The sequence below is a fragment of the Oncorhynchus keta genome, unplaced genomic scaffold (genome assembly GCF_023373465.1).
Source record: "Oncorhynchus keta strain PuntledgeMale-10-30-2019 unplaced genomic scaffold, Oket_V2 Un_contig_17813_pilon_pilon, whole genome shotgun sequence".
In the NCBI taxonomy this organism is placed as follows: domain Eukaryota; kingdom Metazoa; phylum Chordata; class Actinopteri; order Salmoniformes; family Salmonidae; genus Oncorhynchus; species Oncorhynchus keta.
In genome coordinates this window covers 6,418-22,292 of record NW_026280596.1, presented here as the reverse complement: position 1 = coordinate 22,292, position 15,875 = coordinate 6,418, and the positions used below count along the sequence as shown (strand labels likewise).

General features: G+C 38.9%; 2 long non-coding RNA genes and 1 pseudogene across 7 annotated transcripts; 1 reads left to right on the top strand and 2 right to left on the bottom strand.

Annotated features, from left to right (window-relative positions):
- Nucleotides 1–12,377, top strand: part of LOC118378439 (E3 ubiquitin-protein ligase RING2-like) — a 31,570-nt pseudogene extending 19,193 nt beyond the window's left edge.
- Nucleotides 12,248–13,927, bottom strand: LOC127919892 (uncharacterized). Of its 6 annotated transcripts, none has more exons than XR_008104361.1 (4): nucleotides 13,887–13,927; nucleotides 13,611–13,833; nucleotides 12,545–12,571; nucleotides 12,248–12,371 (listed from the first exon to the last, which is right to left on the bottom strand). It is a non-coding gene; the product is annotated as an uncharacterized LOC127919892 (long non-coding RNA). The 6 variants fall into 6 exon arrangements; XR_008104366.1 differs by lacking the exon at nucleotides 12,545–12,571 and adding an exon at nucleotides 12,448–12,475 and having other exon boundaries at nucleotides 12,253–12,371; nucleotides 13,638–13,833; XR_008104362.1 differs by lacking the exon at nucleotides 12,545–12,571.
- A 972-nt stretch (nucleotides 13,928–14,899) lies between these two features.
- On the bottom strand, nucleotides 14,900–15,608 carry LOC127919895 (uncharacterized). Its single transcript, XR_008104369.1, has 3 exons — nucleotides 15,343–15,608; nucleotides 15,018–15,286; nucleotides 14,900–14,949 (listed from the first exon to the last, which is right to left on the bottom strand). It is a non-coding gene; the product is annotated as an uncharacterized LOC127919895 (long non-coding RNA).
- Between the last annotated feature and the right edge of the window lie 267 nt (nucleotides 15,609–15,875).

The following is a 15,875-nucleotide window of genomic DNA, read 5'->3' as shown; positions in this document are numbered from 1 at the left end:
TATCACTACCACTACTATTACTACTATTACTATCACTACGATTACTTCTGCTATTATTACTATCACTATCACTACTATCACTACTATCACTATCACTACTATCACTAACACTACTATTACTACTATTACTACCACTACTATTACTACCACTACTATTACTACTATCACTACCACTACTATTACTACTATCACTACCACTACTATTACTACTATCACTACCACTACTATTACTACTATCACTACCACTACTATTACTACTATCACTACCACTACTATTACTACCGCTATTATTACTATCACTACTATCACTACGATTACTACTGCTATTATTACTATCACTATCACTACTATCACTACTATCACTACCACTACTATTACTACTATTACTACCACTACTATTACTACTATTACTACCACTACTATTACTACTATTACTACCACTACTATTACTACTGCTATTATTACTATCACTACCACTACTATTACTATCACTACTATTACTACTGCTATTATTACTATCACTACTATCACTACTATTACTACTATCACTACCACTACTATCACTACTCACTACTATCACTACCACTACTATTACTACTATCACTACCACTACTATTACTACTATCACTACCACTACTATTACTACTATCACTACCACTACTATTACTACTGCCATTATTACTATCACTACCACTACTATTACTATCACTACTATCACTACCACTACCATTACTACTATCACTACCACTACTATTATTACTACACTACCACTACTATTACTACTATCACTACCACTACTATTACTACCATTACCACTATTACTACTGCTACTATTACTACTATCACTACTATTACTACCACTACTATCACTACTATTTTACTACCACTACTATCACTACTATTACTACTGCTACTATTACTACTATCACTACTATTACTACTGCTATTATTACTATCACTACTGTACATATCACTACTATCACTACCACTACTATTACTACCACTACTATTACTACTACTATTACTACTCACTACCACTACTATTACTACTATTACTACCACTACTATTACTACTATCACTACCACTACTATTACTACTATCACTACCACTACTATTACTACTGCTATTATTACTATCACTACTATCACTACTATCACTTACTACTATTACTACCACTACTATTACTGCTGCCATTATTACATCACTACCACTATATTACTGCTGCTATTATTACTATTACTACCACTACTATTACTATCACTACTATCACTACCACTACTATTACTACTATCACTACCACTACTATTACTATCACTACTATCACTACCACTACTATTACTACTATCACTACCACTACTATTACTATCACTACCACTAGTATTACTACCACTACTATTACAACTGCTATTATTACTATCACTACCACTACCATTACTATCACTACCACTATATTACTACCACTACCACTACTATTACTACTGCTATTATTACTACCACTACCACTACTATTACTATCACTACCACTACTATTACTACCACTACTATTACTACTTACTATCATTACTATCACTACCACTACTATTACTATCACCACTATCACTACCACTACTATTACTACTGCTATTATTACTATCACTACTATCACTACCACTACTATCACTACCACTACTATTACTACTGCTATTATTACTATCACTACCACCACTATTACATTACTACTACTATTACCATTACTACCACTACTATTACTTATTATCACTACCACTACTCATTACTACTATCACTACCACTACTATTACTACTATCACTACCACTACTATTACTACTATCACTACCACTACTATTACTATCACTACTATCACTACCACTACTATTACTACTGCTATCATTACTATCACTACCACTACTATTACTATCACTACTACCACTACCACTACTATTACTACTGCTATTATTACTATCACTACCACTACTATTACTACCACTACCACTACTATTACTACTGCTATCATTACTATCACTACCACTACTATTACTATCACTACTATCACTACCACTACTATTACTACTGCTATTATTACTATCACTACTATCACTACCACTACTATTACTACTGCTATTATTACTATCACTACCACTACTATTACTATCACTACCACTATTATTACTACCACTACTATTTTACTACTGCTATTATTACTATCACTACCACTACTATTCCTACTGCTATTATTACTATCACTACCACTACTATTACTACTGCTATTATTACTATCACTACTATTACTATCACTACCACTACTATTACTACCACTACCACACTACTATTACTACTGCTATTATTACTATCACTACCACTACTATTACTACTGTCACTACTATCACTACCACTACTATTACTATCACTACCACTACTATTACTACTATTACTACCACTACTATCACTACCACTACCACATTACTACTATTACTACTGCTATTATTACTATCACTACCACTACTATTACTACTGCTATTATTACTATCACTACCACTACTATTACTATCACTACCACTACTATTACTACCACTACCACTACTATTACTACTGCTATTATTACTATCACTACCACTACTATTACTACTGTCACTACTCACTACCACTACTATTACTATCACTACCACTACTATTACTACTATTACTACCACTACTATCACTACCACTACTATTACTACTATCACTACCACTACTATTACTACTACTATTACTACTATCACTACTACTACTATTACTACTGCTATTATTACTATCAATCACTACTTACTATTACTACTATTACTACCACTACTATCACTATTGCTACTATTACTACTATTACTACTATCACTACCACTACTATTACTACTATCACTACCACTACTATTACTACTATCACTACCACTACTATTACTACTATCACTACCACTACTATTACTACTATCACTACCACTACTACTACTACTATTGTCACTACCACTACTATTACTACTATCACTACCACTACTATTACTACTATCACTACCACTACTATTACTACTATCACTACCACTACTATTACTACTATCACTACCACTACTATTACTACTATCACTACCACTACTATTACTACTATCACTACCACTACTACCATTATTACTATCACTACCACTACTATTACTACTATCACTATCACTACTATTACTACTTACTATTATTACTATCACTACTATCACTACTATTACTACTTCACTACCACTACTATCACTACTCACTACTATCACTACCACTACTATTACTACTATCACTACCACTACTATTACTACTATCACTACCACTACTATTACTATCACTACCACTAGTATTACTACCACTACCACTACTATTACAACTGCTATTATTACTATCACTACCACTACCATTACTATCACTACCACTACTATTACTACCATACCACTACTACTTACTATCACCTATTATTACTATCACTACCACTACTATTACTATCACTACCACTACTATTACTACTACTACTATTACTACTGCTATCATTACTATCACTACCACTACTATTACTATCACTACTATCACTACCACTACTATTACTACTGCTATTATTACTATCACTACTATCACTACCACTACATCACTACCACTTACTATTACTACTGCTATTATTACTATCACTACCACTACTATTACTATCACTACCACTATTATTACTACCACTACTATTACTACTGCTTTATTACTATCACTACCACTACTATTACTACTGCTATTATTACTATCACTACCACTACTATTACTACTGCTATTATTACTACCACTACTATTACTATCACTACTATCACTACCACTACTACTACTACTGCTATTATTACTATCACTACCACTACTATTACTATCACTACCACTACTATTACTACTGCTATTATTACTATCACTACCACTTACTATTACTACTTCACTACTATCACTACCACTACTATTACTACTGCTATTATTACTATCACTACCACTACTATTACTACTGCTATTATTACTATCACTACCACTACTATTACTACTATTACTACTATCACTACCACTACTATTACTACCACTACTATTACTACTACTATTACTACTATCACTACCACTACTATTACTATCACTACTATCACACTACTATTACTACTATTACTACCACTACTATCACTACCACTACTATTACTACTATTACTACTACTATTACTACTATCACTACCACTACTATTACTACTACTTTTACTATTACTATCACTACTATCACTACTATCACTACACTTACTATTACTACTATTACTACCACTACTATCACTACCACTACTATTACTACTATTACTACCACTACTATCACTACCACTACTATTACTACTATCACTACCACTACTATTACTACTATCACTACCACTACTATTACTACCGTCACTACCACTACTATTACTACCGCTACCATTACATCACTACTATCACTACTATCACTACCACTACTATTACTACTATTACTACCACTACTATTACTACTACTATTACTACTATCACTACCACTACTATTACTACTGCTATTATTACTATCACTACTATCACTACCACTAATATTACTACTACCACCACTACCACTACTATCACTACCACTACTATTACTACTACTATTACTACTATCACTACCACTACTATTACTACTATCACTACCACTACTATTACTACTATCACTTATTACTATTACTACTACTATTACTACCACTACTATTACTACTATTACTACTACTACTATTACTACCATTACTACTACTATTACTACTATCACTACCACTACTATTACTACTATCACTACCACTACTATTACTACTATCACTACCACTACTATCACTACTATCACTACCACTACTATTACTACTATCACTACCACTACTATTACTACTATCACTACCACTACTATTACTAATATCACTACCACTACTATTACTACTATTACTATCACTACCACTACTATTACTACTATCACTACCACTACTATTACTACTATCACTACCACTACTATTACTACCACTACTATTACTACTATCACTACCACTACTATTACTACCGCTATTATTACTATCACTACGATTACTTCTGCTATTATTACTATCACTATCACTACTATCACTACTATCACTATCACTACTATCACTAACACTACTATTACTACTATTACTACCACTACTATTACTACCACTACTATTACTACTATCACTACCACTACTATACTACTACTATCACTACCACTACTATTACTACCACTACTATTACTACTGCTATTACTACTATCACTACCACTACTATTACTACTATCACTACTATTACTACTATCACTACCACTACTATTACTACTATCACTACCACTACTATTACTACCGCTATTATTACTATCACTACTATCACTACGATTACTACTGCTATTATTACTATCACTATCACTACTATCACTACTATCACTACCACTACTATTACTACTATTACTACCACTACTATTACTACCACTACTATTACTACTATCACTACCACTACTATTACTACTATCACTACTACTACTATTACTACTATCACTACCACTACTATTACTACTATCACTACCACTACTATTACTACTACTATTACTACTATCACTACCACTACTATTACTACCATATTATTACCACTACTACTATCACTACTATCACTACCACTACTATTACTACTATTACTACCACTACTATCACTACCACTACTATTACTACTATTACTACTACTATTACTACTATCACTACCACTACTATTACTACTGCTATTATTACTACTTCACTACTATCACTACTATCACTACCACTACTATTACTACTATTACTACCACTACTATCACTACCACTACTATTACTACTATTACTACCACTACTATCACTACTACTACTATTACTACTATCACTACCACTACTATTACTACTACTATCACTACTACTACTACTACTACTATCACTACCATACTATTACTACTACTACTATTACTATCACTACTATCTACTACTATCACTACCACTCACTATTACTACCATTACTACTACTACTATTACTACTACTATTACTACTATCACTACTACTGCTATTATTACTATCACTACTATCACTACTATCACTACCACACTACTATTACTACTATTACTACCACTACCATCACTACCACTACTACCACTACTATTACTACTACTACACTACTATTACTACATCATCATCACTACCACTACTATTACTACTATCACTTCCACTACTATTACTACTATCACTTACTACTATTACTACTATTACTACTACTACTATTACTACTATCACTACCACATACCATTACTACTATCACTACCACCACTACCACTACTATCACTACCACTACTACCACTACTATCACTACCACTACCACTACTATCACTACCACTACTACTATCACTACCACTACTACTATCACTACCACTACTATTACTACTATCACTACCACTACTATTACTACTATTACTACTACTATTACTACTATCACTACCACTACTATTACTACTATCACTACCACTACTATTACTACTATCACTACCACTACTATTACTACTATCACTACCACTACTATTACTACTATTACTATCACTACCACTACTATTACTACTATCACTACCACTACTATTACTACTATCACTACCACTACTATTACTACCACTACTATTACTACTATCACTACCACCACTACTACCTACTACCATTACTACTATTATCACTATCGATTACTTACTACTATCACTATCACTATCACTACTATCACTACTATCACTATCACTACTATCACTAACACTACTATTACTACTACTTACTACCACTACTATTACTACCACTACTATTACTACTATCACTACCACTCATCATTACTACTATCACTACCACTACTAATACACTATCACTACCACTACTATTACTACTATCACTACCACTACTATTACTACTATCACTACCACTACTATTACTACTATCACTACCACTACATCACTACTATCACTACCATTACTACTCACTATTACCAACTACCACTCACTACTACCACTACTATCACTACCACTACTATTACTACTATTACTACCACTACTATTACTACCACTCACTATTACTACTATTACTACCACTACTATTACTACTATCACTACCACTACTATTACTACTCATCACTACTACTACTATTACTACTATCACTACCACTACTATTACTACTACACTACCACTACTATTACTACCATCCTACCACTACTATCACCACCACTACTACTACTATCACTACTATCACTACCACTACCACCGTACTACTACTATTATTACTATCACTACCACTACTATTACTACCACTACTATTACTACTGCTATATTACTACCACTACCACTACTATTACTACTACCACTACTACACTACCACTACTATTACTACTGCTATTACTACTATCACTACCACTTACCACTACTACTTAACTACTATCACCACCATTACTACTACTACTATCACTACCACTTACTATTACTACTACTAATACTACTATCACTACCACTACTATTACTATCACTACCATTACTATCACTACCACTACTATTACTACTTACTATTACCACTCATCACTACCACTATTATTACTACTGCTATTATTACTATCACTACCACTACTATTACTACTACTATTATTACTACTACCACCACCACCTATTACTACTACTATTATTACTATCACTACCACTACTATTACTACATAAAAACTACTATCACTACCACTACCACTACTATTACTACTGCTATTACTACTACCACTACCACTACTATTACTATCACTACCACTACTACCACTATCACTACTACTAATTACCACTATCACTACCACTACTATTACTACCACTACTACTACTTACTACACCACTACCACTACTACTTACTACTGCTATTATTACTACTCACCCACTACTATTACTACTGTCACTACTATCACTACCACTACTATTACTACTACCACCACTATCACTACCACTACTATTACTATCACTATCACTACTACCACTACCACTACCACTACTATTACTACTACATTACTACATCACTACCACTACTTTACTACTCACTACTATCACTACCACTACTATTACTACTGTCACTACCACTACTACTATTATTACTATCACTACCACTACCACTATTACTACTATCACTACCACTACTATTAATACTATTACTACTTACTGCTACTACTACTATTATTGCCACTTTACTACTACCACTATTACTACTACCACTACCACTATTACTACCACTATTACCACTATTACTTACTATTACTACCACTTATTACTACCACTACCACTATTACTACCACTATACTACTATTACTACTATTACTACCACTATTACTACCACTACCACTATTACTACCACTACTACTACTATTACTACTACCACTATTACTATTACTACCACTATTACCACTATTACTACTATTACTACCACTATTACTACTACCACTACCACTATTACTACCACTATTACCACTATTACTACTATTACTACCACTATTACTACCACTACCATTACTACTTACCACTAGTACTACTATTACTACTACCACTACTACTACCACTACCACTATTACTTACCACTATTACTACTACCACTTACCACTACCATACTACTACTACCACTACTACTACTACCACCACTACCACTACCACTATTACTACTACCACTACCACTACTACTACCACTACCACTATTATTATTACCACTACTACTACTATTACACTACCACTATTACTACCACTACCACTATTACTACCACTATTACTACTACCACTACTACACTACTACTACCACTTACCACTATTACTACCACCACTATTACTACCACTATTACTACTATTACTACCACTATTACTACCACTACCACTATTACTACCACTAGTACTACTATTACTACTACCACTATTACTACCACTACCACTATTACTACCACTATTACTACTACCACTACCACTATTACTACCACTACCACTATTACTACTACCACCACTATTACTACCACTATTACTACTACCACTACCACTATTACTACCACTACCACTATTATTACCACTAGTACTACTATTACTACCACTATTACTACCACTACCACTAATACTACTATTACTACCACTACCACTATTACTACTATTACTACCATTTACTACCACTATTACTACTACCACTATTACTACTACCACTATTACTACTACCACTACCCCTATTAATACTACCACTACCACTACCCCTATTAATACTACCACTATTGCTACCACTATTACTACGATTACTACCACTAGTACTATTACTACCACTATTACTGCCACTATTACTACCACTATCACTACTACTACCACTACTACTACCACTATTATTACTATTACTCCACTATTACTACCACCACTACCACTACTACCACTATTACTATTACTACCACTACTACTACTACCACTATTATTACTATTACTACCACTATTACTACCACCACTACCACTACTACCACTACTACACCACCACTACTACCACCACTACCACTACTACCACTATTACTATTACTACCACTACTATTACTACCACTATTATTACTATTACTCCACTATTACTACCACTACTACCACTACTACCACTATTACTATTACTACCACTATTATTACTATTACTTCCACTATTACTACCACTACTACCACTATTACTATTACTACCACTACTATTACTACCACTACTATTACTATTACTCTACCATTACTACCACCACTACCACTACTACCACTATTACTATTACTACCACCACTACCACTACTACCACTTATTACTATTACTACCACTACTATTACCACCACTATTACTATTACTTCCACTATTACTACCACCACTACCACTACTACCACTACTACCACTATTACTATTACTACCACTATTATTACTATTACTTCCACTATTACTACCACTACTACCACTACTACCACTATTACTATTACTACTACTACTATTACTACCACTACTACCACTACTACCACTATTACTATTACTCCACTATTACTACCACTATTACTATTACTCCACTATTACTACCATTATTACTACCACTATCACTACTACTACTCCACCATTACTACCACTATTATTACTATTACTCCACTATTACTACCACTATTATTACTATACGTACCACTACTACCACTATTATTACTATTACTACCACCACTATTACTACCACTATTACTACCACTATTACTACTACTATTATTACTATTACTTCCACTACTACTACCACCACTACCACTACCACCACTATTACTACCACTATTACTACCACTATTACTACCACTACCACCACTATTACTACCACTACCACCACTATTACTACCACTACCACCACTATTACTACCACTATTACCACTATTACTACCACTACCACCACTATTACTACCACTACCACCACTATTACTACCACTATTACTACCACTATCACTACTACTACCACTATTACTACCACTATTATTACTATTACTGTTACTATTACTACCACTATTATTACTATTACTACCACCACTATTACTACCACTATTACTACCACTATTATTACTATTACTTCCACTATTACTCCCACCACTATTACTACCACCACTATTACTACCACTATTACTATTACTACCACTATTACTATTACTACGATTACTACCACCACTACTACCACTATTACTATTACTACCACTATTATTACTATTACTCCACTATTACTCCCACCACTACCACTACTACCACTATTACTACCACTATTACTGCCACTATTACTACCACTATTACTACTACTATTACTACCACTATTATTACCACTATTACTATTACTACCACTATTATTACTATTTCTACCACTATTACTTCCACCACTACTACTACCACCACTATTACTACCACTATTACTACCACTACTATTACTACCACTATTACTATTACTACCACTATTACTACCACTATTATTACTATTTCTACCACTATTACTTCCACCACTACTACTACCACCACTATTACTACCACTATTACTACCACTATTACTACCACTATTACTACTATTTACTACCACTATTACTACTACCACTATTACTACTACCACTATTACTACTACCACTACCCCTATTAATACTACCACTACCACTACCCCTATTAATACTACCACTATTGCTACCACTATTACTACGATTACTACCACTAGTACTATTACTACCACTATTACTGCCACTATTACTACCACTATCACTACTACTATTACTACCACTATTACTACCACTATTACTACCACTATTACTGCCACTATTACTACCACTATCACTACTACTATTACTACCACTATTATTACTATTACTACCACTATTACTACCACCACTACCACTACTACCACTATTACTATTACTACCACCACTATTACTACCACTATTATTACTATTTCTACCACTATTACTTCCACTACTACTACTACCACCACTATTACTACCACTATTACTACCACTACTACTACTACCACTATTACTATTACTACCACCACTACTACCACTATTACTATTACTACCACCACTATTACTACCACTACTATTACTACCACCACTATTACTACCACCACTATTACTACCACTACTATTACTACTACCACTATTATTACTATTACTACCACTACTATTACTACCACTATTACTACCACTATTATTACTATTTCTACCACTATTACTACCACCACTATTACTACCACTATTACTACCACTACTATTACTACCACTATTACTATTACTACCACTATTATTACTGCCACTATCACCACTATTATCACAATCATCTGCTCTCTGTCAACCAATCATCTGCTCTCTGTCAACCAATCATCTGCTCTCTGTCAACCAATCATCTGCTCTCTGTCAACCAATCATCTGCTCTCTGTCAACCAATCATCTGCTCTCTGTCAACCAATCATCTGCTCTCTGTCAACCAATCATCTGCTCCCTGTCAACCAATCATCTGCTCTCTGTCAACCAATCATCTGCTCTCTGTCAACCAATCATCTGCTCTCTGTCAACCAATCATCTGCTCTCTGTCAACCAATCATCTGCTCTCTGTCAACCAATCATCTGCTCCCTGTCAACCAATCATCTGCTCTCTGTCGGTCCTCTAGGTGCTGAACGGGTCTTTCTCTCTGGAGCTTGTCAGTGAGAAGTACTGGAAGGTGAACAAACCCATGGAGCTGTACTTCGCCCCCACCAAGGAGCACAAGTAGACCGCCTGGAGTACACCTGGGGTAGACCGCCTGGAGTACACCTGGGGGTAGACCGCCTGAGTACACCTGGGGGTAGCCCGTCTGGAGTACACCTGGGGGGGTAGACCGCCTGGAGTACACCTGGGGGGTAGACTGGCTGGGGGGTAGACCGCCTGGAGTACACCTGGGGGTAGACTGCCTGGAGTACACCTGGGGGGTAGACCGCCTGGAGTACACCTGGGGGTAGACCGCCTGGAGTACACCTGGGGGTAGACCGCCTGAGTACACACTGGGGGTAGCCCGTCTGGAGTACACCTGGGGGGTAGACTGGCTGGGGGGTAGACTGCCTGGAGTACACCTGGGGGGTAGACTGGCTGGGGGGGTAGACTGCCTGGAGTACACCTGGGGGTAGACCGCCTGGGGGGTAGACTGCCTGGAGTACACCTGGGGGGTAGACCGCCTGGAGTACACCTGGGGGTAGACCGCCTGAGTACACCTGGGGGTAGACCGCCTGGAGTACACCTGGGGGTAGACCGCCTGAGTACACCGGGGGTAGACCGCCTGGAGTACACCTGGGGGTAGCCCGGGCCTGGGAGTACACCTGGGGGTAGACCGCCTGGAGTACACCTGGGGGTAGCCCGCCTGGAGTACACCTGGGGGTAGACCGCCTGGAGTACACCTGGGGGTAGACCGCCTGAGTACACCTGGGGGTAGACCGCCTGGAGTACACCTGGGGGTAGACCGCCTGGAGTACACCTGGGGGTAGACCGCCTGGAGTACACCTGGGGGTAGACCGCCTGGAGTACACCTGGGGGTAGACCGCCTGGAGTACACCTGGGGGTAGACCGCCTGGAGTACACCTGGGGTAGACCGCCTGGAGTACACCTGGGGGTAGACCGCCTGGAGTACACCTGGGGGTAGACCGCCTGGAGTACACCTGGGGGGTAGACCGCCTGAGTACACCTGGGGGTAGACCGCCTGAGTACACCTGGGGGGTAGACCGCCTGGAGTACACCTGGGGGTAGACCGCCTGGGAGTACACCTGGGGGTAGACCGCCTGAGTACACCTGGGGGTAGACCGCCTGGAGTACACCTGGGGGTAGACCGCCTGGGAGTACACCTGGGGGTAGACCGCCTGGAGTACACCTGGGGGTAGACCGCCTGGAGTACACCTGGGGATAGACCGCCTGAAGTACACCTGGGGGGTAGACCGCCTGGAGTACACCTGGGGGTAGACCGCCTGAGTACACCTGGGGGTAGACCGCCTGGAGTACACCTGGGGGGTAGACCGCCTGGAGTACACCTGGGGGGGTAGACCGCCTGGAGTACACCTGGGGGGGTAGACCGCCTGGAGTACACCTGGGGGGGTAGACCGCCTGGAGTACACCTGGGGGGGTAGACCGCCTGGAGTACACCTGGGGGGGTAGACCGCCTGGAGTACACCTGGGGGGGTAGACCGCCTGGAGTACACCTGGGGGGGTAGACCGCCTGGAGTACACCTGGGGGTAGACCGCCTGGAGTACACCTGGGGGGTAGACCGCCTGGAGTACACCTGGGGGGGTAGACCGCCTGGAGTACACCTGGGGGATAGACCGCCTGAGTACACCTGGGGGTAGACAGCCTGAAGTACACCTGGGGGTAGACCGCCTGGAGTACACCTGGGGGTAGCACACCTGAGCACACCTAGGGGGTAGACCACCTGGAGTACACCTGGGGGTAGACCGCCTGGAGTACACCTGGGGAGGTAGACCGCCTGGAGTACACCTGGGGGGGGTAGACCACCTGGAGCACACCTGGGGGTAGACCACCTGGAGCACACCTGGGGGTAGACCACCTGGAGTACACCTGGGGGGGTAGACCACCTGGAGTACACCTGGGGGTAGACCGCCTGGAGTTCACCTGGGGGTAGACCACATCTCTCTCTACATCTCTCTCTACATCTCTCTCTACATCTCTCTCTCTCTACATCTCTCTCTCTACATCTCTCTCTCTACATCTCTCTACATCTCTCTCTCTCTCTCTACATCTCTCTCTCTCTACATCTCTCTCTCTCTACTCTATCTCTACATCTTTCTCTCATCTCATCTCTCTCTACATCTCTCTACATATCTTTCTCTCTACTGCCTCTCTACACCTCTCTCTACACTCTCCTCTCTCCATCTCTACATCTCGCTCTCTACATCTCTCTCTCTCGCTCTCTACATCTCTCTCTCTCTCGCTCTCTACACCTCTCTCTCTCTCTCTCTCTCTCTCTCTCTCTCTCTCTCTCTCTCTCTGTCTGTGAATTTGTTGGTAACATGTTAGTATAGGGGGTATGTATAAATGTATCTGATATAGTCACTAGCGATGCAGAACCTCTTCGTAAGCATTACAGAGACGTCACTGCAATTCCAGGAGGGCACTGCATACTGAACGCTGCTGCTAGAAATGGATTTGTCATGATTCCTTACTCTACATGTCAGAGTATGTTCTCTCTCTCTCTACATCGCTCTCTCCAGGGCTGTCTACCTGCTCTCTGTGTTTAGGTCCTAATACCGAGGTGGTACCTGGTAGTTTCAGGGGGCTTCTACCTGCTACCTGCTCTCTGTGTTTAGGTCCTAATACCGAGGTGGTACCTGGTGTTTCAGGGCCTCTACCTGCTACCTGCTCTCTGTGTTTAGGGTCCCTAATACCGAGGTGGTACCTGGTAGTTTCAGGCCTTCTACCTGCTCTCTGTTTAGGTCCTAATACCGAGGTGGTACCTGGTAGTTTCAGGGCTTCTACCTGCTACCTGCTCTCTGTTTAGGTCCTAATACCGAGGTGGTACCTGGTAGTTTCAGGGCCTTCTACCTGCTCTCTGTTTAGGTCCTAATACCGAGGTGGTACCTGGTAGTTTCAGGCTTCTACCTGCTACCTGCTCTCTGTTTAGGTCCTAATACCGAGGTGGTACCTGGTAGTTTCAGGGCCTTCTACCTGCTCTGTTTAGGTCCTAATACCGAGGTGGTACCTGTAGTTTCAGGGCCTTCTACCTGCACTGGATAACTGTGGCTGCTTCAGGATGTTGTATGGTCTTTTTGTATCTGGGGGACGGCGAGCTGGGTTGGGGACGGGGTGGGAGGCGTTTTGGGATATATTAGCGGTGTTTCCGTACAGAGAACTAATGTTTTTGTTGTGTTTTTAAAAACATGTCCAGCAGAGGAAGTCATGAAGCTGTTTTCTATAAAACCCACGATCCTGTTGTATTTGTTGACATAGTGTGACCCAAATGGCACCCTAGTTCCCTATGTAGTGCACTACTTTTTGACAAGGGCCCATAGGGAATAGAGTGCACGTTAGGACAGAACCATATTGATGTCACTTCACCTGACTGATCTGGGAGCCATGACAACATATCATTGGTAAATCATCAGTGGCTGGAGTAAGGTCTACTCCTCTCCTGTTCCCTTTGACCCAAATGGCTTTGATACATAATAATTAGGGTGCTCCAATGACAAACAAACGTCTGCTATGACACGAGGACATTATGTAACCTGAAGAGACAGACTTCATCTCTTTGTTATCC